At 48.9% G+C, this 26,225-nt stretch overlaps 12 non-coding genes and 7 pseudogenes across 12 annotated transcripts; all 19 read left to right on the top strand.

Annotated features, from left to right (window-relative positions):
- Window positions 1-459: 459 nt before the first annotated feature.
- LOC125802593 (U2 spliceosomal RNA) lies at window positions 460-659 on the top strand. Its single transcript, XR_007439700.1, has one exon. It is a non-coding gene; the product is annotated as a U2 spliceosomal RNA (small nuclear RNA).
- A 532-nt stretch (window positions 660-1,191) lies between these two features.
- Window positions 1,192-1,308, top strand: LOC125802740 (U5 spliceosomal RNA). The gene has a single exon (XR_007439790.1). It is a non-coding gene; the product is annotated as a U5 spliceosomal RNA (small nuclear RNA).
- Window positions 1,309-1,799: 491 nt separating this feature from the next.
- On the top strand, window positions 1,800-1,968 carry LOC125802636 (U2 spliceosomal RNA; annotated as a pseudogene).
- Window positions 1,969-2,498: 530 nt separating this feature from the next.
- LOC125802739 (U5 spliceosomal RNA) lies at window positions 2,499-2,615 on the top strand. Its single transcript, XR_007439789.1, has one exon. It is a non-coding gene; the product is annotated as a U5 spliceosomal RNA (small nuclear RNA).
- Window positions 2,616-3,123: 508 nt separating this feature from the next.
- Window positions 3,124-3,294, top strand: LOC125802623 (U2 spliceosomal RNA; annotated as a pseudogene).
- A 532-nt stretch (window positions 3,295-3,826) lies between these two features.
- Window positions 3,827-3,943, top strand: LOC125802738 (U5 spliceosomal RNA). Its single transcript, XR_007439788.1, has one exon. It is a non-coding gene; the product is annotated as a U5 spliceosomal RNA (small nuclear RNA).
- A 490-nt stretch (window positions 3,944-4,433) lies between these two features.
- LOC125802635 (U2 spliceosomal RNA) lies at window positions 4,434-4,602 on the top strand (annotated as a pseudogene).
- Window positions 4,603-5,130: 528 nt separating this feature from the next.
- Window positions 5,131-5,247, top strand: LOC125802737 (U5 spliceosomal RNA). Its single transcript, XR_007439787.1, has one exon. It is a non-coding gene; the product is annotated as a U5 spliceosomal RNA (small nuclear RNA).
- A 502-nt stretch (window positions 5,248-5,749) lies between these two features.
- LOC125802633 (U2 spliceosomal RNA) lies at window positions 5,750-5,920 on the top strand (annotated as a pseudogene).
- A 523-nt stretch (window positions 5,921-6,443) lies between these two features.
- Window positions 6,444-6,560, top strand: LOC125802827 (U5 spliceosomal RNA). The gene has a single exon (XR_007439879.1). It is a non-coding gene; the product is annotated as a U5 spliceosomal RNA (small nuclear RNA).
- A 6,061-nt stretch (window positions 6,561-12,621) lies between these two features.
- On the top strand, window positions 12,622-12,804 carry LOC125802568 (U2 spliceosomal RNA). The gene has a single exon (XR_007439695.1). It is a non-coding gene; the product is annotated as a U2 spliceosomal RNA (small nuclear RNA).
- Window positions 12,805-13,333: 529 nt separating this feature from the next.
- Window positions 13,334-13,450, top strand: LOC125802736 (U5 spliceosomal RNA). Its single transcript, XR_007439786.1, has one exon. It is a non-coding gene; the product is annotated as a U5 spliceosomal RNA (small nuclear RNA).
- Window positions 13,451-13,769: 319 nt separating this feature from the next.
- LOC125802597 (U2 spliceosomal RNA) lies at window positions 13,770-13,960 on the top strand. Its single transcript, XR_007439704.1, has one exon. It is a non-coding gene; the product is annotated as a U2 spliceosomal RNA (small nuclear RNA).
- A 529-nt stretch (window positions 13,961-14,489) lies between these two features.
- On the top strand, window positions 14,490-14,606 carry LOC125802735 (U5 spliceosomal RNA). The gene has a single exon (XR_007439785.1). It is a non-coding gene; the product is annotated as a U5 spliceosomal RNA (small nuclear RNA).
- A 319-nt stretch (window positions 14,607-14,925) lies between these two features.
- On the top strand, window positions 14,926-15,049 carry LOC125802659 (U2 spliceosomal RNA; annotated as a pseudogene).
- A 5,942-nt stretch (window positions 15,050-20,991) lies between these two features.
- LOC125802615 (U2 spliceosomal RNA) lies at window positions 20,992-21,165 on the top strand (annotated as a pseudogene).
- Window positions 21,166-21,697: 532 nt separating this feature from the next.
- On the top strand, window positions 21,698-21,814 carry LOC125802734 (U5 spliceosomal RNA). Its single transcript, XR_007439784.1, has one exon. It is a non-coding gene; the product is annotated as a U5 spliceosomal RNA (small nuclear RNA).
- A 545-nt stretch (window positions 21,815-22,359) lies between these two features.
- Window positions 22,360-22,564, top strand: LOC125802576 (U2 spliceosomal RNA; annotated as a pseudogene).
- A 533-nt stretch (window positions 22,565-23,097) lies between these two features.
- On the top strand, window positions 23,098-23,214 carry LOC125802733 (U5 spliceosomal RNA). Its single transcript, XR_007439783.1, has one exon. It is a non-coding gene; the product is annotated as a U5 spliceosomal RNA (small nuclear RNA).
- The last annotated feature ends 3,011 nt before the right edge of the window (window positions 23,215-26,225 follow it).

The raw sequence follows: 26,225 nt of genomic DNA, 5'->3' as shown, positions 1-26,225 counted from the left end.
CGAGCCAACAGACAGGAAGGTACGGAAGGCGGGCACCCCCCCTACGGCGGCGCCCATGGAGGCCCCTCTGGGAACACCACGGTCCCCTGATCCAGAGGACTCCGTGATGTGGATTTCGGATAGCTCACCACCACCCCTCCGAATCCAGGAGGAATACACGTCAAGTTCGGAGGGGGAGGAGTCCTCTGGAGAGGAGTGAGGGGCAATAAGAGGGGCCTCTCATGTCCTTTTTAACGATTTTAACTTTTTATCTGCTTTTACAGATGGGCCCAGGCGCAGCCAGGAGAAGCGGTTCTTAAAGTTAAGTTTTAGAAAAATTTTTATATTTCTTATTTGTTGTTAGTTTGTTTGTTTTGTTGTTTGTTAGTTTGTTTGTTTTAGTTAATAAATTTACGTTTTAATTGTTTTTAGCGGGGATGATGAGAAAGAGTAACCGAATATATAAACATTGAAGGTGAAATATTTCTGACCCGTGCAAAAAAAAAAAAAAAAAAAAAAAAAAAAAATCTGTTCTTATCAGTTTAATATCTGATACGCCCTCTATATGAGGGCTACATATTAAATGGATTTTTAGAACAGGGAGCCAGAACAGGAGCTTGCTCCTTCTGCTCCACGCATCGACCTGGTATTGCAGTACCTCCAGGAGCGGTGCACCTTCCTTACAGCGGTGCAAAGAAAGAAGAAACGACTGGGTCGTTGGCTAAGTGCTCAAGAGGGCTGGAATTGATCGGGGGATGGTCAGTTCCTGTGATCTGTCTTGTTTTTTTTTCTGCTTGTGTTTTGAAGTGAACCCATGCATGCTTGTGTTGTTTTCTTCTTCTGTTTGTTTATTTATTTATTTAATTCTGTACTCGCTGGCAGGGGAGGGTCTTTTTCGCGCGTTTTCCGTTTTCCCTCCGTTTTTGTTCTTTTTTTTTTTTTTTTTTTTTTTTTTTTTTAACTTTTTTTTTTTTTTAACTCGATATGTTGTTTGGCTTGTCTCTTTGTGTTCTTTTGTGTCCCCTTCTGCTCTTTAGGCAAGGACGACCGTCCCGCTCAGGTGTGACGTCATCAGGACTCGTGCGTTTTAACTGGAGGAGAAGACAAAAAAGTTGAAGGTTGTCTTCCCTCTCAATCTGCCCTTGCTCCCTGCCTTCCTCCAGCTGCCTCGGCCCTTTCTGGACCTCGGAGGGGTTTGGTGGGTTACGGGTATAGCTCGGGTTTCTCTTCATTCACGTATAAATCTTTCGCCTTTTACTAAAGATTTCCGTGGAGGGGAACGTTGACGAGTATTGCTTATTTTTTGAAAGCTTTGCTTTTAGCGAAGCTGCTCATCTCAGTACCAAAAAAAAAAAAAAAAAAAAAAGACAGACAGACAGAGAGAGAGAGAGAGAGAGAATGAAAACATGAACGAATCAATAAATAATAATAATAATAAAAAAAAATAGACTAGGAAGGAATGATGACAAAAGAAAACAGTAAAAAAAAAAAAAAAAAAAAGTTTGTAAGGAATAATAGTAAAAGACAGACCTCTTTGAACAATGGCTAGAGTAGGGTGACGTTAAATGGGTGGGACATCTGTTGGCTTCGCCGCTTAGTAGCTACATAGTAAAAAGAAGGGCCCCGCAACCAGGTGGCGATATTCGGGTTATCGCTTCTCGGCCTTTTGGCTAAGATCAGGCGAGTTGTCCTCTTTTGGGGACGAACGGATACTGCTGCTTTTGCGGCCAATCCCCAGTGGGGAGCTGTTTTAAGGCAGCCCACTTGATTAATGCCATGGCTGGGAAGGCGACTAGCTCTGGATTAATCAAAAAAAAAAAAAAAAAAAAAAAAAAATCTGTTCTTATCAGTTTAATATCTGATACGCCCTCTATATGAGGGCTACATATTAAATGGATTTTTAGAACAGGGAGCCAGAACAGGAGCTTGCTCCTTCTGCTCCACGCATCGACCTGGTATTGCAGTACCTCCAGGAGCGGTGCACCTTCCTTACAGCGGTGCAAAGAAAGAAGAAACGACTGGGTCGTTGGCTAAGTGCTCAAGAGGGCTGGAATTGATCGGGGGATGGTCAGTTCCTGTGATCTGTCTTGTTTTTTTTTCTGCTTGTGTTTTGAAGTGAACCCATGCATGCTTGTGTTGTTTTCTTCTTCTGTTTGTTTATTTATTTATTTAATTCTGTACTCGCTGGCAGGGGAGGGTCTTTTTCGCGCGTTTTCCGTTTTCCCTCCGTTTTTGTTCTTTTTTTTTTTTTTTTTTTTTTTTTTTTTAACTTTTTTTTTTTTTAACTCGATATGTTGTTTGCCTTGTCTCTTTGTGTTCTTTTGTGTCCCCTTCTGCTCTTTAGGCAAGGACGACCGTCCCGCTCAGGTGTGACGTCATCAGGACTCGTGCGTTTTAACTGGAGGAGAAGACAAAAAAGTTGAAGGTTGTCTTCCCTCTCAATCTGCCCTTGCTCCCTGCCTTCCTCCAGCTGCCTCGGCCCTTTCTGGACCTCGGAGGGGTTTGGTGGGTTACGGGTATAGCTCGGGTTTCTCTTCATTCACGTATAAATCTTTCGCCTTTTACTAAAGATTTCCGTGGAGGGGAACGTTGACGAGTATTGCTTATTTTTTGAAAGCTTTGCTTTTAGCGAAGCTGCTCATCTCAGTACCAAAAAAAAAAAAAAAAAAAAAGACAGACAGACAGAGAGAGAGAGAGAGAGAGAATGAAAACATGAACGAATCAATAAATAATAATAATAATAAAAAAAAATAGACTAGGAAGGAATGATGACAAAAGAAAACAGTAAAAAAAAAAAAAAAAAAAAGTTTGTAAGGAATAATAGTAAAAGACAGACCTCTTTGAACAATGGCTAGAGTAGGGTGACGTTAAATGGGTGGGACATCTGTTGGCTTCGCCGCTTAGTAGCTACATAGTAAAAAGAAGGGCCCCGCAACCAGGTGGCGATATTCGGGTTATCGCTTCTCGGCCTTTTGGCTAAGATCAGGCGAGATGTCCTCTTTTGGGGACGAACGGATACTGCTGCTTTTGCGGCCAATCCCCAGTGGGGAGCTGTTTTAAGGCAGCCCACTTGATTAATGCCATGGCTGGGAAGGCGACTAGCTCTGGATTAATCAAAAAAAAAAAAAAAAAAAAAAAAAAAAAAAAAAAAAAAAAAAAAAATCTGTTCTTATCAGTTTAATATCTGATACGCCCTCTATATGAGGGCTACATATTAAATGGATTTTTAGAACAGGGAGCCAGAACAGGAGCTTGCTCCTTCTGCTCCACGCATCGACCTGGTATTGCAGTACCTCCAGGAGCGGTGCACCTTCCTTACAGCGGTGCAAAGAAAGAAGAAACGACTGGGTCGTTGGCTAAGTGCTCAAGAGGGCTGGAATTGATCGGGGGATGGTCAGTTCCTGTGATCTGTCTTGTTTTTTTTTCTGCTTGTGTTTTGAAGTGAACCCATGCATGCTTGTGTTGTTTTCTTCTTCTGTTTGTTTATTTATTTATTTAATTCTGTACTCGCTGGCAGGGGAGGGTCTTTTTCGCGCGTTTTCCGTTTTCCCTCCGTTTTTGTTCTTTTTTTTTTTTTTTTTTTTTTTTTTTTTTAACTTTTTTTTTTTTTTAACTCGATATGTTGTTTGGCTTGTCTCTTTGTGTTCTTTTGTGTCCCCTTCTGCTCTTTAGGCAAGGACGACCGTCCCGCTCAGGTGTGACGTCATCAGGACTCGTGCGTTTTAACTGGAGGAGAAGACAAAAAAGTTGAAGGTTGTCTTCCCTCTCAATCTGCCCTTGCTCCCTGCCTTCCTCCAGCTGCCTCGGCCCTTTCTGGACCTCGGAGGGGTTTGGTGGGTTACGGGTATAGCTCGGGTTTCTCTTCATTCACGTATAAATCTTTCGCCTTTTACTAAAGATTTCCGTGGAGGGGAACGTTGACGAGTATTGCTTATTTTTTGAAAGCTTTGCTTTTAGCGAAGCTGCTCATCTCAGTACCAAAAAAAAAAAAAAAAAAAAAAGACAGACAGACAGAGAGAGAGAGAGAGAGAGAATGAAAACATGAACGAATCAATAAATAATAATAATAATAAAAAAAAATAGACTAGGAAGGAATGATGACAAAAGAAAACAGTAAAAAAAAAAAAAAAAAAAAGTTTGTAAGGAATAATAGTAAAAGACAGACCTCTTTGAACAATGGCTAGAGTAGGGTGACGTTAAATGGGTGGGACATCTGTTGGCTTCGCCGCTTAGTAGCTACATAGTAAAAAGAAGGGCCCCGCAACCAGGTGGCGATATTCGGGTTATCGCTTCTCGGCCTTTTGGCTAAGATCAGGCGAGTTGTCCTCTTTTGGGGACGAACGGATACTGCTGCTTTTGCGGCCAATCCCCAGTGGGGAGCTGTTTTAAGGCAGCCCACTTGATTAATGCCATGGCTGGGAAGGCGACTAGCTCTGGATTAATCAAAAAAAAAAAAAAAAAAAAAAAAAATCTGTTCTTATCAGTTTAATATCTGATACGCCCTCTATATGAGGGCTACATATTAAATGGATTTTTAGAACAGGGAGCCAGAACAGGAGCTTGCTCCTTCTGCTCCACGCATCGACCTGGTATTGCAGTACCTCCAGGAGCGGTGCACCTTCCTTACAGCGGTGCAAAGAAAGAAGAAACGACTGGGTCGTTGGCTAAGTGCTCAAGAGGGCTGGAATTGATCGGGGGATGGTCAGTTCCTGTGATCTGTCTTGTTTTTTTTTCTGCTTGTGTTTTGAAGTGAACCCATGCATGCTTGTGTTGTTTTCTTCTTCTGTTTGTTTATTTATTTATTTAATTCTGTACTCGCTGGCAGGGGAGGGTCTTTTTCGCGCGTTTTCCGTTTTCCCTCCGTTTTTGTTCTTTTTTTTTTTTTTTTTTTTTTTTTTTAACTTTTTTTTTTTTTAACTCGATATGTTGTTTGCCTTGTCTCTTTGTGTTCTTTTGTGTCCCCTTCTGCTCTTTAGGCAAGGACGACCGTCCCGCTCAGGTGTGACGTCATCAGGACTCGTGCGTTTTAACTGGAGGAGAAGACAAAAAAGTTGAAGGTTGTCTTCCCTCTCAATCTGCCCTTGCTCCCTGCCTTCCTCCAGCTGCCTCGGCCCTTTCTGGACCTCGGAGGGGTTTGGTGGGTTACGGGTATAGCTCGGGTTTCTCTTCATTCACGTATAAATCTTTCGCCTTTTACTAAAGATTTCCGTGGAGGGGAACGTTGACGAGTATTGCTTATTTTTTGAAAGCTTTGCTTTTAGCGAAGCTGCTCATCTCAGTACCAAAAAAAAAAAAAAAAAAAAAGACAGACAGACAGAGAGAGAGAGAGAGAGAGAATGAAAACATGAACGAATCAATAAATAATAATAATAATAAAAAAAAATAGACTAGGAAGGAATGATGACAAAAGAAAACAGTAAAAAAAAAAAAAAAAAAAAGTTTGTAAGGAATAATAGTAAAAGACAGACCTCTTTGAACAATGGCTAGAGTAGGGTGACGTTAAATGGGTGGGACATCTGTTGGCTTCGCCGCTTAGTAGCTACATAGTAAAAAGAAGGGCCCCGCAACCAGGTGGCGATATTCGGGTTATCGCTTCTCGGCCTTTTGGCTAAGATCAGGCGAGATGTCCTCTTTTGGGGACGAACGGATACTGCTGCTTTTGCGGCCAATCCCCAGTGGGGAGCTGTTTTAAGGCAGCCCACTTGATTAATGCCATGGCTGGGAAGGCGACTAGCTCTGGATTAATCAAAAAAAAAAAAAAAAAAAAAAAAAAAAAAAAAAAAAAAAATCTGTTCTTATCAGTTTAATATCTGATACGCCCTCTATATGAGGGCTACATATTAAATGGATTTTTAGAACAGGGAGCCAGAACAGGAGCTTGCTCCTTCTGCTCCACGCATCGACCTGGTATTGCAGTACCTCCAGGAGCGGTGCACCTTCCTTACAGCGGTGCAAAGAAAGAAGAAACGACTGGGTCGTTGGCTAAGTGCTCAAGAGGGCTGGAATTGATCGGGGGATGGTCAGTTCCTGTGATCTGTCTTGTTTTTTTTTCTGCTTGTGTTTTGAAGTGAACCCATGCATGCTTGTGTTGTTTTCTTCTTCTGTTTGTTTATTTATTTATTTAATTCTGTACTCGCTGGCAGGGGAGGGTCTTTTTCGCGCGTTTTCCGTTTTCCCTCCGTTTTTGTTCTTTTTTTTTTTTTTTTTTTTTAACTTTTTTTTTTTTTTAACTCGATATGTTGTTTGGCTTGTCTCTTTGTGTTCTTTTGTGTCCCCTTCTGCTCTTTAGGCAAGGACGACCGTCCCGCTCAGGTGTGACGTCATCAGGACTCGTGCGTTTTAACTGGAGGAGAAGACAAAAAAGTTGAAGGTTGTCTTCCCTCTCAATCTGCCCTTGCTCCCTGCCTTCCTCCAGCTGCCTCGGCCCTTTCTGGACCTCGGAGGGGTTTGGTGGGTTACGGGTATAGCTCGGGTTTCTCTTCATTCATGTATAAATCTTTCGCCTTTTACTAAAGATTTCCGTGGAGGGGAACGTTGACGAGTATTGCTTATTTTTTGAAAGCTTTGCTTTTAGCGAAGCTGCTCATCTCAGTACCAAAAAAAAAAAAAAAAAAAAAGACAGACAGACAGAGAGAGAGAGAGAGAGAGAATGAAAACATGAACGAATCAATAAATAATAATAATAATAAAAAAAAATAGACTAGGAAGGAATGATGACAAAAGAAAACAGTAAAAAAAAAAAAAAAAAAAAGTTTGTAAGGAATAATAGTAAAAGACAGACCTCTTTGAACAATGGCTAGAGTAGGGTGACGTTAAATGGGTGGGACATCTGTTGGCTTCGCCGCTTAGTAGCTACATAGTAAAAAGAAGGGCCCCGCAACCAGGTGGCGATATTCGGGTTATCGCTTCTCGGCCTTTTGGCTAAGACAGCGGTCGACTCTCTGGTGGTGCGAGATCTTGGTCTTTGTGACCCTGGTCCTTGCCGCCTGAGAGAAGATTGTACTTGTCCCTGTTCGGTGAGAAAGAGCCTTAGGCAGTAGGCTCGGATCCTGCTTCGTCTGGGGCTCATTGGGGTTTTCGTCTGACGGCTTTCGTTCCATCTTGGCTGAAGGGGGAAAACCCCAACACCCTAAGGTAAGTACAATCCCTTTTACTTGTTTTAGAATTTTACTTATTTATTGTATTTATTGTTTTAGTTTTTTACTGGAGCTAAGGCCACCAGGTGCCTCTCAGCATGTCGGCTGCTCGTGCCGGCATGCGGAGGCACCACAGCGTGCGCCTATTATCCAGAGAGGTGGAGGGTAAGCTCTTGGGGATGTCCCGTCTGGACTTCTCCAGGAAGCTAATTCAAGGTGCCCTCGCCTTCACACCTGCTGACTTGAACTGTTTAATGACTCTGCCTGGAAACAAAGGTTTTGACGTTAGCTTCCGCTCTGCTTCCCTGTTAAAAGATTTCTGGACTCGTTTTGAAAATGTTAAGGACCAGTTCTCCATGTTCAAGGTGGAAAAACTGTCTGATAATTCACATAAAGTGGTGATTGTCAGAATGTTTAATGAAACTGTGACTGGAGAAGACATTGTTACATGGCTGGCTAGATTCTGTACCGTTAAAAGCCCACCTATCAAGGTTCTGGATGAGGACGGCATTTGGAACTGCTCGTGGCGAGTTCCCATTAAACAATGGGAAGACCCGAGCAGTTACCTAGGCCTGAGACAGATACCGTCCATGATAGTGTTGGGGGAAAATCGCGGTTACATTTTTTACCAAGGCATGCCCAAACTATGCCGCAAGTGCGGAAAGTTTGGGCACCTTGCAGAGGCATGTGCAGAAATTGTTTGTGGGAAGTGTAGAGAAATTGGGCACACTTATGAGGAGTGTCCCAATGGCAGAAGGTGCAATCTTTGTGGTGAAAATTCCCATCTCTACAGAGATTGCCCCAAATCTTTTGCCAACAAGCTAAAGGCTAATAAAATGGCTGCCAGGCAGCATGGCCAAGAGGAGCAGGAGAGAGAGAAGGAAGTGGAGGAGGAAGGGGCGGTCCCTGAGGTTTTGGCGGGAGATTCAAATCTCATGCCGGCCTCAGGGAATGGCCATGTTGCAGAGGGCGGGGCTAACAACCAGGCAGAGTCACAGCAGGAACTGGAGGCCACACCCCTCCAGCCAGAACAAGGTGACAAAATGGTGGTGGAGCAGGAGGAGGAGGAAACCAACTCCTCCATGGTAACGGTGGAGGAAGGTGTAGTGGCCTCCAGCGGGGGTGAGTCAACCGGCTCCCTCCCAAACGCCCAGGTGGGGAAAAGAGCTGCAGAGTCTCCTCTGTCTATATTGACGGAGAAGAAACAGAGGGCCGCACGGGGTTCAGGTAGTTCTTCCTCAGAAGACCTGAACCGGCTGTGGCCCGCGGGTTCTCCAAATGAAGTTTCTTTTCTCCAGTTTAAGCTAACATCATCGACGCCCAAGGCCCCCACAGCATGTGACTGTGGGGAACCAGAGGCAAGAGGCACCAGCTCACCTCCTCTCTCCAGATTAATGGAGATAAAGGAAGAGCAGGTGTCACAGTTACTTTAAGTAACTTTTAAAATGCCTTTTAACCTGTTTTATTTCAGTAGTCTCTTTTAAATGAAGTACCTGTTTTAAAACCATACATGCTCATGGCTCTTACCATCTCAACTATCAATGTTAGAAGTGTGAGAGCCGCCACTAGAGCAGAGAGCGTCTTGTCCTTTTTAAAAGATATAAAGTCAGATGTGTTTTTATTACAAGAGTGTGCTTTGCCGTTTATGAAATCATACAGAGATTGGGAGCAGCGATGGGCTGCGGGTCCCTCTCTCTGGAGCGGATCACACTACAACAGAGCCGACGGCGTTGCCATTTTAATTAAAAACCCCCATATCTTGGTGAAGGGCAGCACAGTGGTGAGAGACGGACGGGCTCTTTTAGCAAACCTGACTTTTTTAGGGACGGACTTCAACATTTTAAATATTTATGGTTTTAATGATAAAAATGACAGGTACGACCTTTTAGAGGACCTGCAGCCCCACATGCTAGGGAGGGTACCTTTAGTAGTGGGAGGGGATTTTAACTGTGTTTTAACTAGGAAAGATAGGAAAGGGAAGGGGGATGATTTTAAACTAGATAAGACATCGTTTTTATTACAAGGGTTAGTTAAGGATTTTAAATTAGTCGACTGTTTTAAAACAATGCATCCAGGGGAGGAGGGCTTCACCTGGTTTAGTGGTGATTGCGCCCGCGCCTCCCGCATCGACTACATTTTTACGAGAGACTGCCCGCCAAGCGATGCTACATTATCCCCCATGTTCTTTTCTGACCACCTTATGCTCTCCTGCACCCTGTCTTTCCCCACCGGTGTGACTGTAGGGGGAGGGCTGTGGAGACTGAACTGCTCCCTGTTACAAGATAAAGAGATAGTTAGGAGTTACAGGGAGCAGTACAGTCTCTGGCAGACCCTCCAAGACTGCTACGATTCACGGGCACAGTGGTGGGAGATGGTTAAACAAAGGACCAAGACTTTTTTTAAGAAAATAGGAAAAGAGAGGAAAAACAAAGACAGACGGCGCATGTTGGGGCTGCAAAAGAGACTACAACGGTATTTTAACCTTTTATCAAATGGCATAGATTTTAGTGAGGAAGTTACAGAGGTGAAAAGGGAAATGTCGGTTTTAAATGAAATTAAAAGTAAAGCAACTATTTTAAGAAGTCGGGAGCAGGAAGTGGAAGAAGGGGAGAAGTGCACAAGGTATTTTTTTAAGAAGATTTTATCAAGGGGGGGAGGGATTGTAAATATAACAAAAGATGGGAGGGAGGAAAAAACAACGGGAGGGATTTTAAAGGCAACAGAAGAATTTTATGAAGAACTATTTAGAGAAAAAAGTGTACAACCCAAAACAATGAACGAAGTTTTAAGTTTTTTAGATAAAAACATAAGCGGTCAGGATGTTTTAACAAAAGTTTTTACAGGTGAAGAAGCTTTTAAATGTCTTAAAGGTTTTAAAAAAGGTAAGTGCCCGGGAGAGGATGGACTCCCCGTGGAATTTTATTTGACCTTTTGGGACATTTTATCAACTGACATCTTGACGGTTTTTAAAGAATTTGAGAACTTCGACCGACTTCCAGACAGTTTTAGAGTAGGTATAGTTAGTTTACTTTATAAGAAGGGCGACAAGACCGACTTAAGAAACTGGCGACCGATAACCCTTTTAAACTGTGATTGTAAACTTTTTAGTAAGATTTTATCCAGACGTATGTCTTTGGTTTTAGAGGACGTGATCCACCCGGATCAAGCCTGCGCCGTGCCCGGAAGGAAGATCACAGACAGCCTAGTGTTGGTTAGAGACGCCATCTGTTTTGCGAGAGACAGAAACATCCGACTGATAGTTCTAAATTTAGATTTTGAGAAAGCCTTTGATCGGGTCTCGCACCAGTACCTGTTCCAGGTACTGCAAAAAATGGGGTTCCCAGGGAGGTTTATTAAGTGGGTGGAGCTGCTTTATAAAGACATCAGCAGCAAAATTCGTGTAAACGGGCATCTCACAAAAGCGATCAGTGTACGCTCTGGCGTCCGCCAAGGGTGTTCGTTATCTCCGCTTCTGTACGTGGCATGTATAGAGCCGTTGGCGCAGATCTTGAGAAAGGATAAATGGATCAAAGGACTAGACTTGCCAGGTGGACTGACGGCGACCTGCACACTTTTTATGGACGACGTCACGCTTTTATGTTCTGACTTTTTATCGGTCCAAAGAGCATTGGACGTGACTGACTGGTTTGGAAGGGCCTCGGGCGCTAAGCTCAATAGGAGCAAGTCCGAGGCCCAGCTCTTTGGGCCTAGAGGGAACATACCAACTGACCTGGACGTTGTTTTTAAAGTAACTGATATTAAAATTTTAGGACTCAAATTCGACAAAGAGGGTGGTGGACGGGGCAACTGGACTGACGCTTTAGGTAGAGTTAGACAGCATTTGGGATTTTGGGGACTAAGACAGTTGACAATAGAGGGCAAGATTTTAATTATTAAAGCTGTGATTTTACCCTTGCTGTTACTATTGTGTTCTGTTTTTAGTCCCCCGAGACAATTTCTTTTAGGTCTGGACCGGGCGATCTTTTATTTTCTGTGGGGGTCCAAGTGGGAGAGACTGAGGAGGGCCGAGGTGAAGAAAAGACCGGAAAACGGAGGGAAGGGACTCCCAGACCCCCACCTGTTTTTAGGGAGCAAGTTCGCTGCTTTGCACGTAAAGTATGTGACAGACCCCTCCAGACAAAACAAGACAGCAGTGATGGCGAGGTTCTGGATGGGGTCGTACTTGCAACGCCTCAAGATTTTAAGCCCAGATCTTAGAACACCTGTGTCTTTTAATCTACCAAAAGAATATGATTTTATCAGGAAGTTTTTAAACAAGTATGTTTTAGAAAAAGAAGATGTCACTGTTTTAACTAATGCCAAGTGTCTTGTCTCTCTTGTGCAGGACCGGGAGGAGGTGAGCCCAGTTCCCGGCCTCACACTCGGTGAGGCCAGACAAGTTTGGAGGAACGCCGCCCACCCCGCTCTTCAGAACAAGCATAAGGACCTGTCGTGGATGGCTGCCCATGAGATCCTCCCGGTCAGGGCCGTGATGCATTCCCGGGGCATGGCAACGAACCCCATCTGCCCGCGGCCCGGGTGTGGCGAGCCCGAGACCGTGCGGCACGTGCTCTGGGAGTGCAGCGTGGCGAGGGACCTGTGGGCCTTAACCGGCCCCCTGCAATGCCCGTGCCTGCCAGCAGGGGAGGTCCTGCCGACGGTTTACCGGGTAGCGGTAAACGGGGTGGGCCAGGGCCTCGACAAGATACCAGCAGCCGACTTTGCAGCGCTCTGGTCCACCCTGAACCACGTCAAGGCCGCCATTTGGACCTCCCGCAACCTGCTGGTGGGGAAGCGCGTGACGGTGCCCCTGCACGCACTGTCGGCGCTGGTTACATCTTCGCTGCAGGGGACACCGCACGGCGACATTCGGAGGAGGGGGCCGGGGTCTCACGCAGGGGGGTCCAGACCACCACGGCTCCTGGCTCCCGTAGATGCACCCCGGTAATACGGACACAGTAAAAGGAGCAGCGGGCACAGGGGGGGATCTCCTCTGAGCCCAGAAACGACAGCGGCGTTCTTCTGAGGAGCGGGGTGGTGCCTGCTTGATAGGGGCTCACCCCGGTTCTGCACAAAGGACAATTTTACTCGTTTTTACGGACTATTACAATTCCTTTTATACCTTTTCAGCATGAACCTTTTAACCACACGGACATGGACCCTTTTATTCCCAAAACACGTACACACACACACACACACGCAAAAAAAAAGGACAATGTCAAAAACACACACAAAAAAAAGTTGTCAGTGTTGTGAGAAGAGATGTTTTATCATGTATTTTATTTTACTCGATTTCATTTGTTTTGTTTTATTATGAATTTTAATGGAGTTTAATAAAAAATACATGGGGAGGGGAAAATGTGGTTTTAATGAACTATGTGAAAAGGATTTTTAAAAAAAGGAAATGAAAAAAAGGCTTGTTTTAATTTCATGAATGTATTGTTTTAAATGTATGTAAATTGCAAAAATGTTCACTTGGTTTTTAAAAAAATGTAAAGGTGACAATAAAACTTTTTTCGAAAAAAAAAAAAAAAAATCTGTTCTTATCAGTTTAATATCTGATACGCCCTCTATATGAGGGCTACATATTAAATGGATTTTTAGAACAGGGAGCCAGAACAGGAGCTTGCTCCTTCTGCTCCACGCATCGACCTGGTATTGCAGTACCTCCAGGAGCGGTGCACCTTCCTTACAGCGGTGCAAAGAAAGAAGAAACGACTGGGTCGTTGGCTAAGTGCTCAAGAGGGCTGGAATTGATCGGGGGATGGTCAGTTCCTGTGATCTGTCTTGTTTTTTTTTCTGCTTGTGTTTTGAAGTGAACCCATGCATGCTTGTGTTGTTTTCTTCTTCTGTTTGTTTATTTATTTATTTAATTCTGTACTCGCTGGCAGGGGAGGGTCTTTTTCGCGCGTTTTCCGTTTTCCCTCCGTTTTTGTTCTTTTTTTTTTTTTTTTTTTTTTTTTTTAACTTTTTTTTTTTTTTAACTCGATATGTTGTTTGGCTTGTCTCTTTGTGTTCTTTTGTGTCCCCTTCTGCTCTTTAGGCAAGGACGACCGTCCCGCTCAGGTGTGACGTCATCAGGACTCGTGCGTTTTAACTGGAGGAGAAGACAAAAAAGTTGAAGGTTGTCTTCCCTCTCAATCTGCCCTTGCTCCCTGCCTTCCTCCAGCTGCCTCGGCCCTTTCTGGACCTCGGAGGGGTTTGGTGGGTTACGGGTATAGCTCGGGTTTCTCTTCATTCACGTATAAATCTTTCGCCTTTTACTAAAGATTTCCGTGGAGGGGAACGTTGACGAGTATTGCTTATTTTTTGAAAGCTTTGCTTTTAGCGAAGCTGCTCATCTCAGTACCAAAAAAAAAAAAAAAAAAAAAGACAGACAGACAGAGAGAGAGAGAGAGAGAGAATGAAAACATGAACGAATCAATAAATAATAATAATAATAAAAAAAAATAGACTAGGAAGGAATGATGACAAAAGAAAACAGTAAAAAAAAAAAAAAAAAAAGTTTGTAAGGAATAATAGTAAAAGACAGACCTCTTTGAACAATGGCTAGAGTAGGGTGACGTTAAATGGGTGGGACATCTGTTGGCTTCGCCGCTTAGTAGCTACATAGTAAAAAGAAGGGCCCCGCAACCAGGTGGCGATATTCGGGTTATCGCTTCTCGGCCTTTTGGCTAAGATCAAGTGTAGTATCTGTTCTTATCAGTTTAATATCTGATACGCCCTCTATATGAGGGCTACATATTAAATGGATTTTTAGAACAGGGAGCCAGAACAGGAGCTTGCTCCTTCTGCTCCACGCATCGACCTGGTATTGCAGTACCTCCAGGAGCGGTGCACCTTCCTTACAGCGGTGCAAAGAAAGAAGAAACGACTGGGTCGTTGGCTAAGTGCTCAAGAGGGCTGGAATTGATCGGGGGATGGTCAGTTCCTGTGATCTGTCTTGTTTTTTTTTCTGCTTGTGTTTTGAAGTGAACCCATGCATGCTTGTGTTGTTTTCTTCTTCTGTTTGTTTATTTATTTATTTAATTCTGTACTCGCTGGCAGGGGAGGGTCTTTTTCGCGCGTTTTCCGTTTTCCCTCCGTTTTTGTTCTTTTTTTTTTTTTTTTTTTTTTTTTTTAACTTTTTTTTTTTTTTAACTCGATATGTTGTTTGGCTTGTCTCTTTGTGTTCTTTTGTGTCCCCTTCTGCTCTTTAGGCAAGGACGACCGTCCCGCTCAGGTGTGACGTCATCAGGACTCGTGCGTTTTAACTGGAGGAGAAGACAAAAAAGTTGAAGGTTGTCTTCCCTCTCAATCTGCCCTTGCTCCCTGCCTTCCTCCAGCTGCCTCGGCCCTTTCTGGACCTCGGAGGGGTTTGGTGGGTTACGGGTATAGCTCGGGTTTCTCTTCATTCACGTATAAATCTTTCGCCTTTTACTAAAGATTTCCGTGGAGGGGAACGTTGACGAGTATTGCTTATTTTTTGAAAGCTTTGCTTTTAGCGAAGCTGCTCATCTCAGTACCAAAGGAAAAAAAAAAAAAAAAAAAGACAGAGAGAGAGAGAGAATGAAAACATGAATGAATCAATAAATAATAATAATAATAATAATAATAATAATAAAAAAATAGACCATGAAGGAATGATGACAAAAGAAAACAGTAAAAAAAAAAAAAAAAAGTTTGTAAGGAATAATGGTAAAAGACAGACCTCTTTGAACAATGGCTAGAGTAGGGTGACGTTAAATGGGTGGGACATCTGTTGGCTTCGCCGCTTAGTAGCTACATAGTAAAAAGAAGGGCCCCGCAACCAGGTGGCGATATTCGGGTTATCGCTTCTCGGCCTTTTGGCTAAGATCAAGTGTAGTATCTGTTCTTTTAAGAACGGTCTACGCTTTGACTAAAAGAGCATGGCCGGGAGAGCGCCGACGTCGGCCCGAGTGGTGCGACTTAAAAACACGGTTCGGCTGGAGCTGCTTCCTGAGGCGGAGGCTGCGGACAGGACCAGGTTCGGGTGGGACTTCGTGGTCCAGAGGATCCTTCGGGACTTCGCGGGGCTGGGCCCATCCAAGATCTTCTGCCTCCAGGACTTCGCGGCGGCGGGTTTCATGGACGTCACCCTGGCGGCCTATTCGGACTGCACTGCCCTGTTCGCCCGGTGCAGCAGAGGGATCGGGGAAGAGGTGCTCCGGGGACTCCGCTGCGTCCCCCTCTTCGCGATGGACGAGGTCCCGGTGACGGTCCACATCTACAACCCGCACGTGGAGGATGGGATCGTCCAGGCCTTCCTGGGGAGATACTGCTCCTCGGTGTCGCCGGCGGAGAGGGTGAAGGGCAGGTTCGGGATCTGGAACGGCAAGAGGAGGTACCTGGTCCGGCTTCGGGTGGACCCGGCCGTCCCCGGGGGACTGCTCCACCCCCCGGGGAGCTTCGCCATCGGCCCGCACCGGGGGTTCCTCCATTACCCCGGGCAGCCCCTCTACTGCCGCCGGTGCGGCGGCCCGGGGCACACGAAGGAGGCCTGCACGGGGCGGAGGTGCAGGTTCTGCCAAGCGGAGGACCACGGGACGGCTGAGTGCGGGGCCCCCAAGACCTGCAGCCTCTGCGGGAGCGAGGGCCACCTCTTCCGTTCCTGCCCTTCCCGCCGCGGCACCTATGCGAGCCTCTTCACGGACGATTTCCAGGCCGTCAACCGGGACCGTGCCCCGTCTGAGGAGGACATCGCTGCACCGGCTGCCGGGGTGCCTGCTGGACGCCCGTCCAAGCCCGCCGTCGAGGTCGACGGAGATCCAGGGCCCTCCACCGCCCACCACGGAGGGGTCCCTCCACCTCGTCCCGCCACGCCGCCGCAGCAGCCACCGCCTCCCCCACCATCCGCGGAAGTTCCAGCCGAGCCGGTCCCGGAGGACCTGCCGGCGGGACAGCAGTGGCAGCAGGAGGTGCCACCTACTCCGGAGGATGCCGTCGCCGAGACTCTGCCGGGCCCCGCCGGCGAGTCCACGGGCCTCGGGCCGGCCCCACCGCTGCCCGATTCCTGGACGCCCATGGACTGGGCGGAGGTGTTGGAGGGGATGGAGCCCGGTACACCCATCGTGCGGCCCGGGTGGGCGGCAATCGCCGTCCCCGACAGCCTGCCAGCGTCGGATCCCCCTGTCCCCGCGCCCACCAGGGAACGGGACCCTCAGCCTGAGGAGGATGGCCAGAAGGCCAAAAGGTCCAAGGTTGAGGAGGCCCGGGAATTCGACCTCCTCGACCCGGCCAGTGTGCTTTTGCCGGGGCCGGGCCAGCGGGCGGACGACGCTCCCCAGGACCCCAGCACGGACTGGTCCCCGCCCCTGCTGGACTGCTCCTCTTCATCTGACCAGGAGGAGGTGGGTCAACGGTCTGAGGAGGGTTGGGAGAGGGTATCTACCAGGCGGTCGAGGTCTGGTGGGGGTAAGGGGAAGGGGAAGACCAAATGACCGCCCAGTCGCATTATCCCCTAGGGGATGGGGCAGGGGTTGGGAGTGATTGGGGACAGTGGGACTTTGTTTTCGGCGTGGAGGGCGGGGTTTGTGGGTGGATGTGGGACTGTGGGGTTTCTTTGGGGCGGGTGGAACTTTTGTGGGTAATGGGTTGGGGGACTGTGTTGGTTTTGGGGGGGTTTATGCGGGCCGGGGTGTTGGTGGGACTATGTTTGTTGTGGGTGGGCCTTTGCGGGAGGGGGGATTTTGTGGGACTGTGTTCGTTGTGGGTGGGCCTTTGCGGGAGGGGGGATTTTGTGGGACTGTGTTCGTTGTGGGTGGGCCTTTGCGGGATTGGGGTTTTTGTGGGACTGTGTTCGTTGTGGGTGGGCCTTTGCGGGAGGGGGGATTTTGTGGGACTGTGTTCGTTGTGGGTGGGCCTTTGCGGGAGGGGGGATTTTGTGGGACTGTGCTCGTTGTGGGTGGGCCTTTGCGGGAGGGGGGATTTTGTGGGACTGTGTTCGTTGTGGGTGGGCCTTTGCGGGAGGGGGGGATTTTGTGGGACTGTGTTTGTTGTGGGTGGGCTTTTGCGGGTGGGGGGTTTTGTGGGACTGTGTTGGTTTGGGGTGGTTTTGTTGTGGGTGGGGGGTTTATGGGGCGTTTTTGTGGGGTTTTGTGGGTGTGTGGGACTTTGTTGGGTTGGGGTGGGTTTTTGCGGGGTTGGGTGGGGTTGGGGGGTGGGGATCCGTTTTCTGGGTACGGCGGGAGGGGGGAGGGAGGGACTCCACCGTTTTAGATATGTGTAGACTGACGGTGGGGTCCCTCAACGTCAGGGGCATCAGGGATGGGGTTAAGCGGGAGGCCGTCTTCCGGAGCTTGCGAGCGTTCCGCTGCGAGGTCCTGTTTGTGCAGGAGTGCCACTTGACCTCGCAGCGGGACGCAAGCTTGTATTCGGCCCAGTGGAAGGCGGGCCCCTCGGTGTGGGGGGTGGGGGAAGGAGTGGCGGACGGAGTGGGCATTTTGTTTGGCTCCGGGGACTTCTCGGTCCTGACCGTTCAGTCCCCGGTGCCAGGACGCATCATTTGCGTAGACGGGGAATGGAGGGGGATTGCCCTCAGGGCAATAGGAGTGTATGCTCCTGCCAGCCCGGCCGGTCGGCGAGGGTTCTTTACCCACCTGGAGCCCCTGTTGTTCACGAACAAGGTCCTCGTCGTAGGCGGGGACTTTAACGTGGACCTCGACACAGGGGCCGGGGGGTTGGAACTAGCAAGAATAGTGCAGACTGCCGGGCTGGTCGATTCGTACAGGGTCGTCGAGCCCCAGGGGGGAGGACACACCTGGTGTAATTCCAGGGGTGACGCCTCCCGCCTGGACTACATCTTTGTCCGGAACGGAGCTGACATCTTAGCGTGTTGGTCCAGACCGTTCTGGGGCTCCGACCACTGTTACGTGGGAGTTGCCCTGCGCATGCAGGGGGGGGGGCGTGGGAAGGGGGTATGGAGGATGAATGTCGCCCTCCTACGGGATCCGGCCTTTTGCGCCGTTTTCCGGACCCTCTACCCCACATGGAAGAGGATGAAGGTCCTCTATGCCACGGCGGGGGAGTGGTGGGAAGACCTGAAGGAAAAGGTCGCCACCCTCTGCCGGTGGTGGGCGAACGCGGCCGCTCGGAGGAGAGAGCGGGCGATCCGGAGGTGGTCGTGCGACCTGCGAGCCGCCTGGCGGGACCGGAATCAAGTCCGGATCCGGGAAGCCAGTGAGGCCTTGAGGTTTTACCACGAGGCCCAGGCACGCGGGTACTGCAGACAGGCTCAGCACCAACGGATCAGGGAGGATGAGCGCCCTACGCGCTTCTTCTTTGACTCTGTCAAGAAGAGGCAGGCTAGGGTGCACATCCCGGGGCTCAAGTCGGAAGACGGGACGCTCCATGAGGACACCGACGGAATGTTGGTGGCGGCTGCGGCTTATTTCGCCAGAATGTTCCAGGCCCGGGACGTACCGGGAGACGGGGCTCTTGCCTTCCTGGACGCCGTGGAGGGACGGCTGTCGGAAGAGGAAAGGGCCCTCCTGGAGGGAAACGTCACCCCCGCAGAGGTGGAGAGCGCAATGCTCTCCCTGAAAGGCGGCGTGGCCCCCGGAGGTGACGGGCTGCCTGTAGAGTTCTACAGGAGCTTTTGGCCCCTGATAGGTCCGGAACTGCTGGACATGTACGCAGAGGCCGGAGGTTTGGGACTTTTCCCACCCTCTGTTCGGAAGGGGCATGTCACCCTTCTGTACAAGAAGGGAGACAGGACCGACTTGGCAAACTGGAGGCCTATAACATTGCTGACAGTTGATTATAAGATCTTTGCCAAGGTGCTGGTCCGACGCCTCAAGGGAGTCATGGCCTCCCTGGTCCGTCCGGATCAAACCTGCGGGGTGCCCGGACGCACAGGCAGTATGAACTTGGCGCTCGTTCGGGACGCCATTGCCTGGGCGGAGCAGCGCCGGGTGCCCCTGGCGGTGCTGAGTCTGGACCAGGAGAAGGCCTTCGACCGGGTTAACCACGCCTTCCTCTTCGCAGTTCTGCGGAAGATGGGCGTGGGCCCAGGCTTCCTAGCCCTAGTACGACTTCTGTACACAGAAGTCACCAGCAAGGTGGGAGTAAACGGCCACTTCTCGGCCGAGGTCGAGCAGAAGGGAGGGGTACGACAGGGGTGCCCGCTTTCTCCCCTGCTCTACGTCCTGTACATCGAGACGCTGGTCGAGCGGCTGCGACGAGAGCCTGCTTTCGGCGGCCTGCACATCCCAGGAGGAAGGGGTCTCAGCGCGAAGGTGGCGATTTACGCCGACGACGCCACCCTCTTCCTGGGAAAGGACCGGGACTTTGATGTCACAGGACGGATTCTGGAGGAGTTCTCGGTTGTGACCGGAGCCCGCATCAACAGGGCCAAATCGGCCGTGTTGTATGTCGGGGGATGGGCCGGGAGGGCCGACGTCCCCGGCGGGTACTCGCTCTGCGAGGGTGGCCTCAGGATACTGGGGGTCACCTTCTGGAGGGAGGACTCGGCCCAGAAGAACTGGGACGCGGCGTTAGCGAAGCTGCAGGTCAGGGCGGCACGCTGGAGCGAGAGGGATCTCTCGTTGTCCGGCAGGGTCCTGGTCGTGAACTCGGACTTGCTGGCTGGCCTGAACCACCTGGCCTACGTCTTCCCAATCCCTTTCGTGACGGGAAGACGGGTAGAAAGGTGCGTTTTCACCTTTGTGTGGGGCGGGAGGTACGAGCAGGTCGCTAGGACGACCATGTACCTCCCGGTCGCCAGGGGAGGTAGAGGGGTGTTCTGCGCGCCGGTGAAGGCCGCGACTTTGTTCGTGGCCTTCCTGGCGAGGCTGGTCGAGGGCCACGGAGGACACCCCGCCACCCTGTTCGCGAGGTTCTGGCTGGGGTTCGCCCTGAGAAGGGCGATCCCCTGGAACGGGATGGCGCCGTGGTCCGTCGACCGACCCTGGCATTACGCCAGGGCGGCCGACTTTGTGAAGGACCACCCGTGGTGCACGGAGGACGGCGCCGTGCTCGACCACCGGCGCCTTTACGCGCGGTGGCGGGACGGAGCCGGGGAGGGCGCGAGGATACGCCCGCCGAGGGCGCCCAACTTACGTTGGGCGGCCCTACAACCCGGCTGGTTGGACGGGGCCAGCAAGGACCTGCACTGGTTGGCCGCCCTCGACCGCCTCGCGGTCAGGGAGCGCCTGCACAGGCACGGGATCAGCCACACCCCCGCGTGCCCGATGGGCTGCGGCGGGGAGGAGACCGTAGACCACGCCATGTGGTCTTGCCCCGTCGCGGTTCGCTTCTGGGCGGCGGTCTCGGGATGGTGGAGGTCAACCGGTGCCGGGTCGGTCCCGACCAGGGAAATGATTCTGTACGGGCATGGATTGAGCGCCGTGCCCCGCAGAGAGGCCAGGCCTCTGTGGACGGCCGTCTCCGTGGCCAAGTGCGTGCTCTGGGGCACGCGCTGCGAGTGCCTCAGGGTAGCGGAGCCACGGCCGGACACGAGGCACCTCTTCCTCGCCTTTAAGGCGAGGTACGCCACGGTCTCTCAGTCGGGGCGCGAGCCCGGAGAAGGAATCATCAGGGTGGGCGTGGGGGGCAGGGGAGAGAGGTCCGGCTTCGCGGGCCCGACGGTGATGGGGAGGCCCTGGTGGCCCCGCGGATGATCATTCGCGGGCAGGTCCTCTCGCTCTCTCTCCGGGGGAGGGTGGGGGTCTACGTCCGCTCCGTCCGTCCGCTGACAGGGTGGGGGGTGGGGTAGACTGAATTTGGGCTGTTTGGGCAGGTTGGGGATAGGGTGGGTTGTGGTTTGGGGTGGGTTGGTTTTCTTTGGGGTTTTTGGGGAAATGGATGTTGGGGTGTTGGTGGTGGGATGCAAGTGTGTAAATGGTTGTATGGCCTGTGGAAATGGAAAATAAACGCGCTGGCTGATAAAAAGAAAAAATCTGTTCTTATCAGTTTAATATCTGATACGCCCTCTATATGAGGGCTACATATTAAATGGATTTTTAGAACAGGGAGCCAGAACAGGAGCTTGCTCCTTCTGCTCCACGCATCGACCTGGTATTGCAGTACCTCCAGGAGCGGTGCACCTTCCTTACAGCGGTGCAAAGAAAGAAGAAACGACTGGGTCGTTGGCTAAGTGCTCAAGAGGGCTGGAATTGATCGGGGGATGGTCAGTTCCTGTGATCTGTCTTGTTTTTTTTTCTGCTTGTGTTTTGAAGTGAACCCATGCATGCTTGTGTTGTTTTCTTCTTCTGTTTGTTTATTTATTTATTTAATTCTGTACTCGCTGGCAGGGGAGGGTCTTTTTCGCGCGTTTTCCGTTTTCCCTCCGTTTTTGTTCTTTTTTTTTTTTTTTTTTTTTTTTTTTTTTAACTTTTTTTTTTTTTTAACTCGATATGTTGTTTGGCTTGTCTCTTTGTGTTCTTTTGTGTCCCCTTCTGCTCTTTAGGCAAGGACGACCGTCCCGCTCAGGTGTGACGTCATCAGGACTCGTGCGTTTTAACTGGAGGAGAAGACAAAAAAGTTGAAGGTTGTCTTCCCTCTCAATCTGCCCTTGCTCCCTGCCTTCCTCCAGCTGCCTCGGCCCTTTCTGGACCTCGGAGGGGTTTGGTGGGTTACGGGTATAGCTCGGGTTTCTCTTCATTCACGTATAAATCTTTCGCCTTTTACTAAAGATTTCCGTGGAGGGGAACGTTGACGAGTATTGCTTATTTTTTGAAAGCTTTGCTTTTAGCGAAGCTGCTCATCTCAGTACCAAAGGAAAAAAAAAAAAAAAAAAAGACAGAGAGAGAGAGAGAATGAAAACATGAATGAATCAATAAATAATAATAATAATAATAATAATAATAATAAAAAAATAGACTATGAAGGAATGATGACAAAAGAAAACAGTAAAAAAAAAAAAAAAAAGTTTGTAAGGAATAATGGTAAAAGACAGACCTCTTTGAACAATGGCTAGAGTAGGGTGACGTTAAATGGGTGGGACATCTGTTGGCTTCGCCGCTTAGTAGCTACATAGTAAAAAGAAGGGCCCCGCAACCAGGTGGCGATATTCGGGTTATCGCTTCTCGGCCTTTTGGCTAAGATCAAGTGTAGTTATCCGTCCTGCTCTCCGGCGACGGGGTTTGGATGGTGTTTGTCTTTGCGGTCAATCCCCGGTGGGGAGCTGCTTGGACTGCTCGCTTGGTTGCTGATTGGTTTGGGTTGCGATCCACGGCCTTGGAGCGGCGGTTCGGGCACTGTTTGTGTCTGTTTCTGTCGTGCTCTTGGCTGTGTGGACAGTATGCTTGATTGAGGCCTGGGCCGGGAAGGCGACTGGGGCTGGCTGACAGAAAGTATCTGTTCTTATCAGTTTAATATCTGATACGCCCTCTATATGAGGGCTACATATTAAATGGATTTTTAGAACAGGGAGCCAGAACAGGAGCTTGCTCCTTCTGCTCCACGCATCGACCTGGTATTGCAGTACCTCCAGGAGCGGTGCACCTTCCTTACAGCGGTGCAAAGAAAGAAGAAACGACTGGGTCGTTGGCTAAGTGCTCAAGAGGGCTGGAATTGATCGGGGGATGGTCAGTTCCTGTGATCTGTCTTGTTTTTTTTTCTGCTTGTGTTTTGAAGTGAACCCATGCATGCTTGTGTTGTTTTCTTCTTCTGTTTGTTTATTTATTTATTTAATTCTGTACTCGCTGGCAGGGGAGGGTCTTTTTCGCGCGTTTTCCGTTTTCCCTCCGTTTTTGTTCTTTTTTTTTTTTTTTTTTTTTTTTTTTTTTTAACTTTTTTTTTTTTTTAACTCGATATGTTGTTTGGCTTGTCTCTTTGTGTTCTTTTGTGTCCCCTTCTGCTCTTTAGGCAAGGACGACCGTCCCGCTCAGGTGTGACGTCATCAGGACTCGTGCGTTTTAACTGGAGGAGAAGACAAAAAAGTTGAAGGTTGTCTTCCCTCTCAATCTGCCCTTGCTCCCTGCCTTCCTCCAGCTGCCTCGGCCCTTTCTGGACCTCGGAGGGGTTTGGTGGGTTACGGGTATAGCTCGGGTTTCTCTTCATTCACGTATAAATCTTTCGCCTTTTACTAAAGATTTCCGTGGAGGGGAACGTTGACGAGTATTGCTTATTTTTTGAAAGCTTTGCTTTTAGCGAAGCTGCTCATCTCAGTACCAAAGGAAAAAAAAAAAAAAAAAAAGACAGAGAGAGAGAGAGAATGAAAACATGAATGAATCAATAAATAATAATAATAATAATAATAATAATAATAATAATAATAAAAAAATAGACTATGAAGGAATGATGACAAAAGAAAACAGTAAAAAAAAAAAAAAAAAGTTTGTAAGGAATAATGGTAAAAGACAGACCTCTTTGAACAATGGCTAGAGTAGGGTGACGTTAAATGGGTGGGACATCTGTTGGCTTCGCCGCTTAGTAGCTACATAGTAAAAAGAAGGGCCCCGCAACCAGGTGGCGATATTCGGGTTATCGCTTCTCGGCCTTTTGGCTAAGACAGCGGTCGACTCTCTGGTGGTGCGAGATCTTGGTCTTTGTGACCCTGGTCCTTGCCGCCTGAGAGAAGATTGTACTTGTCCCTGTTCGGTGAGAAAGAGCCTTAGGCAGTAGGCTCGGGATCCTGCTTCGTCTGGGGCTCATTGGGGTTTTCGTCTGACGGCTTTCGTTCCATCTTGGCTGAAGGGGGAAAACCCCAACACCGTAAGGTAAGTACAATCCCTTTTACTTGTTTTAGAATTTTACTTATTTATTGTATTTATTGTTTTAGTTTTTTACTGGAGCTAAGGCCACCAGGTGCCTCTCAGCATGTCGGCTGCTCGTGCCGGCATGCGGAGGCACCACAGCGTGCGCCTATTATTCAGAGAGGTGGAGGGTAAGCTCTTGGGGATGTCCCGTCTGGACTTCTCCAGGAAGCTAATTCAAGGTGCCCTCGCCTTCACACCTGCTGACTTGAACTGTTTAATGACTCTGCCTGGAAACAAAGGTTTTGACATTAGCTTCCGCTCTGCTTCCCTGTTAAAAGATTTCTGGACTCGTTTTGAAAATGTTAAGGACCAGTTCTCCATGTTCAAGGTGGAAAAACTTTCTGATAATTCACATAAAGTGGTGATTGTCAGAATGTTTAATGAAACTGTGACTGGAGAAGACATTGTTACATGGCTGGCTAGATTCTGTACCGTTAAAAGCCCACCTATCAAGGTTCTGGATGAGGACGGCATTTGGAACTGCTCGTGGCGAGTTCCCATTAAACAATGGGAAGACCCGAGCAGTTACCTAGGCCTGAGACAGATACCGTCCATGATAGTGTTGGGGGAAAATCGCGGTTACATCTTTTACCAAGGCATGCCCAAACTATGCCGCAAGTGCGGAAAGTTTGGGCACCTTGCAGAGGCATGTGCAGAAATTGTTTGTGGGAAGTGTAGAGAAATTGGGCACACTTATGAGGAGTGTCCCAATGGCAGAAGGTGCAATCTTTGTGGTGAAAATTCCCATCTCTACAGAGATTGCCCCAAATCTTTTGCCAACAAGCTAAAGGCTAATAAAATGGCTGCCAGGCAGCATGGCCAAGAGGAGCAGGAGAGAGAGAAGGAAGTGGAGGAGGAAGGGGCGGTCCCTGAGGTTTTGGCGGGAGATTCAAATCTCCAGCCGGCCTCAGGGAATGGCCATGTTGCAGAGGGCGGGGCTAACAACCAGGCAGAGTCACAGCAGGAACTGGAGGCCACACCCCTCCAGCCAGAACAAGGTGACAAAATGGTGGTGGAGCAGGAGGAGGAGGAAACCAACTCCTCCATGGTAACGGTGGAGGAAGGTGTAGTGGCCTCCAGCGGGGGTGAGTCAACCGGCTCCCTCCCAAACGCCCAGGTGGGGAAAAGAGCTGCAGAGTCTCCTCTGTCTATATTGACGGAGAAGAAACAGAGGGCCGCACGGGGTTCAGGTAGTTCTTCCTCAGAAGACCTGAACCGGCTGTGGCCCGCTGGTTCTCCAAATGAAGTTTCTTTTCTCCAGTTTAAGCTAACATCATCGACGCCCAAGGCCCCCACAGCATGTGACTGTGGGGAACCAGAGGCAAGAGGCACCAGCTCACCTCCTCTCTCCAGATTAATGGAGATAAAGGAAGAGCAGGTGTCACAGTTACTTTAAGTAACTTTTAAAATGCCTTTTAACCTGTTTTATTTCAGTAGTCTCTTTTAAATGAAGTACCTGTTTTAAAACCATAAATGCTCATGGCTCTTACCATCTCAACTATCAATGTTAGAAGTGTGAGAGCCGCCACTAGAGCAGAGAGCGTCTTGTCCTTTTTAAAAGATATAAAGTCAGATGTGTTTTTATTACAAGAGTGTGCTTTGCCGTTTATGAAATCATACAGAGATTGGGAGCAGCGATGGGCTGCGGGTCCCTCTCTCTGGAGCGGATCACACTACAACAGAGCAGACGGCGTTGCCATTTTAATTAAAAACCCCCATATCTTGGTGAAGGGCAGCACAGTGGTGAGAGACGGACGGGCTCTTTTAGCAAACCTGACTTTTTTAGGGACGGACTTCAACATTTTAAATATTTATGGTTTTAATGATAAAAATGACAGGTACGACCTTTTAGAGGACCTGCAGCCCCACATGCTAGGGAGGGTACCTTTAGTAGTGGGAGGGGATTTTAACTGTGTTTTAACTAGGAAAGATAGGAAAGGGAAGGGGGATGATTTTAAACTAGATAAGACATCGTTTTTATTACAAGGGTTAGTTAAGGATTTTAAATTAGTCGACTGTTTTAAAACAATGCATCCAGGGGAGGAGGGCTTCACCTGGTTTAGTGGTGATTGCGCCCGCGCCTCCCGCATCGACTACATTTTTACGAGAGACTGCCCGCCAAGCGATGCTACATTATCCCCCATGTTCTTTTCTGACCACCTTATGCTCTCCTGCACCCTGTCCTTCCCCACCGGTGTGACTGTAGGGGGAGGGCTGTGGAGACTGAACTGCTCCCTGTTACAAGATAAAGAGATAGTTAGGAGTTACAGGGAGCAGTACAGTCTCTGGCAGACCCTCCAAGACTGCTACGATTCACGGGCACAGTGGTGGGAGATGGTTAAACAAAGGACCAAGACTTTTTTTAAGAAAATAGGAAAAGAGAGGAAAAACAAAGACAGACGGTGCATGT

This window comes from Astyanax mexicanus, chromosome 6 (genome assembly GCF_023375975.1).
Source record: "Astyanax mexicanus isolate ESR-SI-001 chromosome 6, AstMex3_surface, whole genome shotgun sequence".
Classification (NCBI taxonomy): Eukaryota; Metazoa; Chordata; class Actinopteri; order Characiformes; family Acestrorhamphidae; genus Astyanax; species Astyanax mexicanus.
The sequence above is the reverse complement of the archived record's forward strand: the minus strand, read 5'-3'. Positions and strand labels throughout refer to the sequence as shown.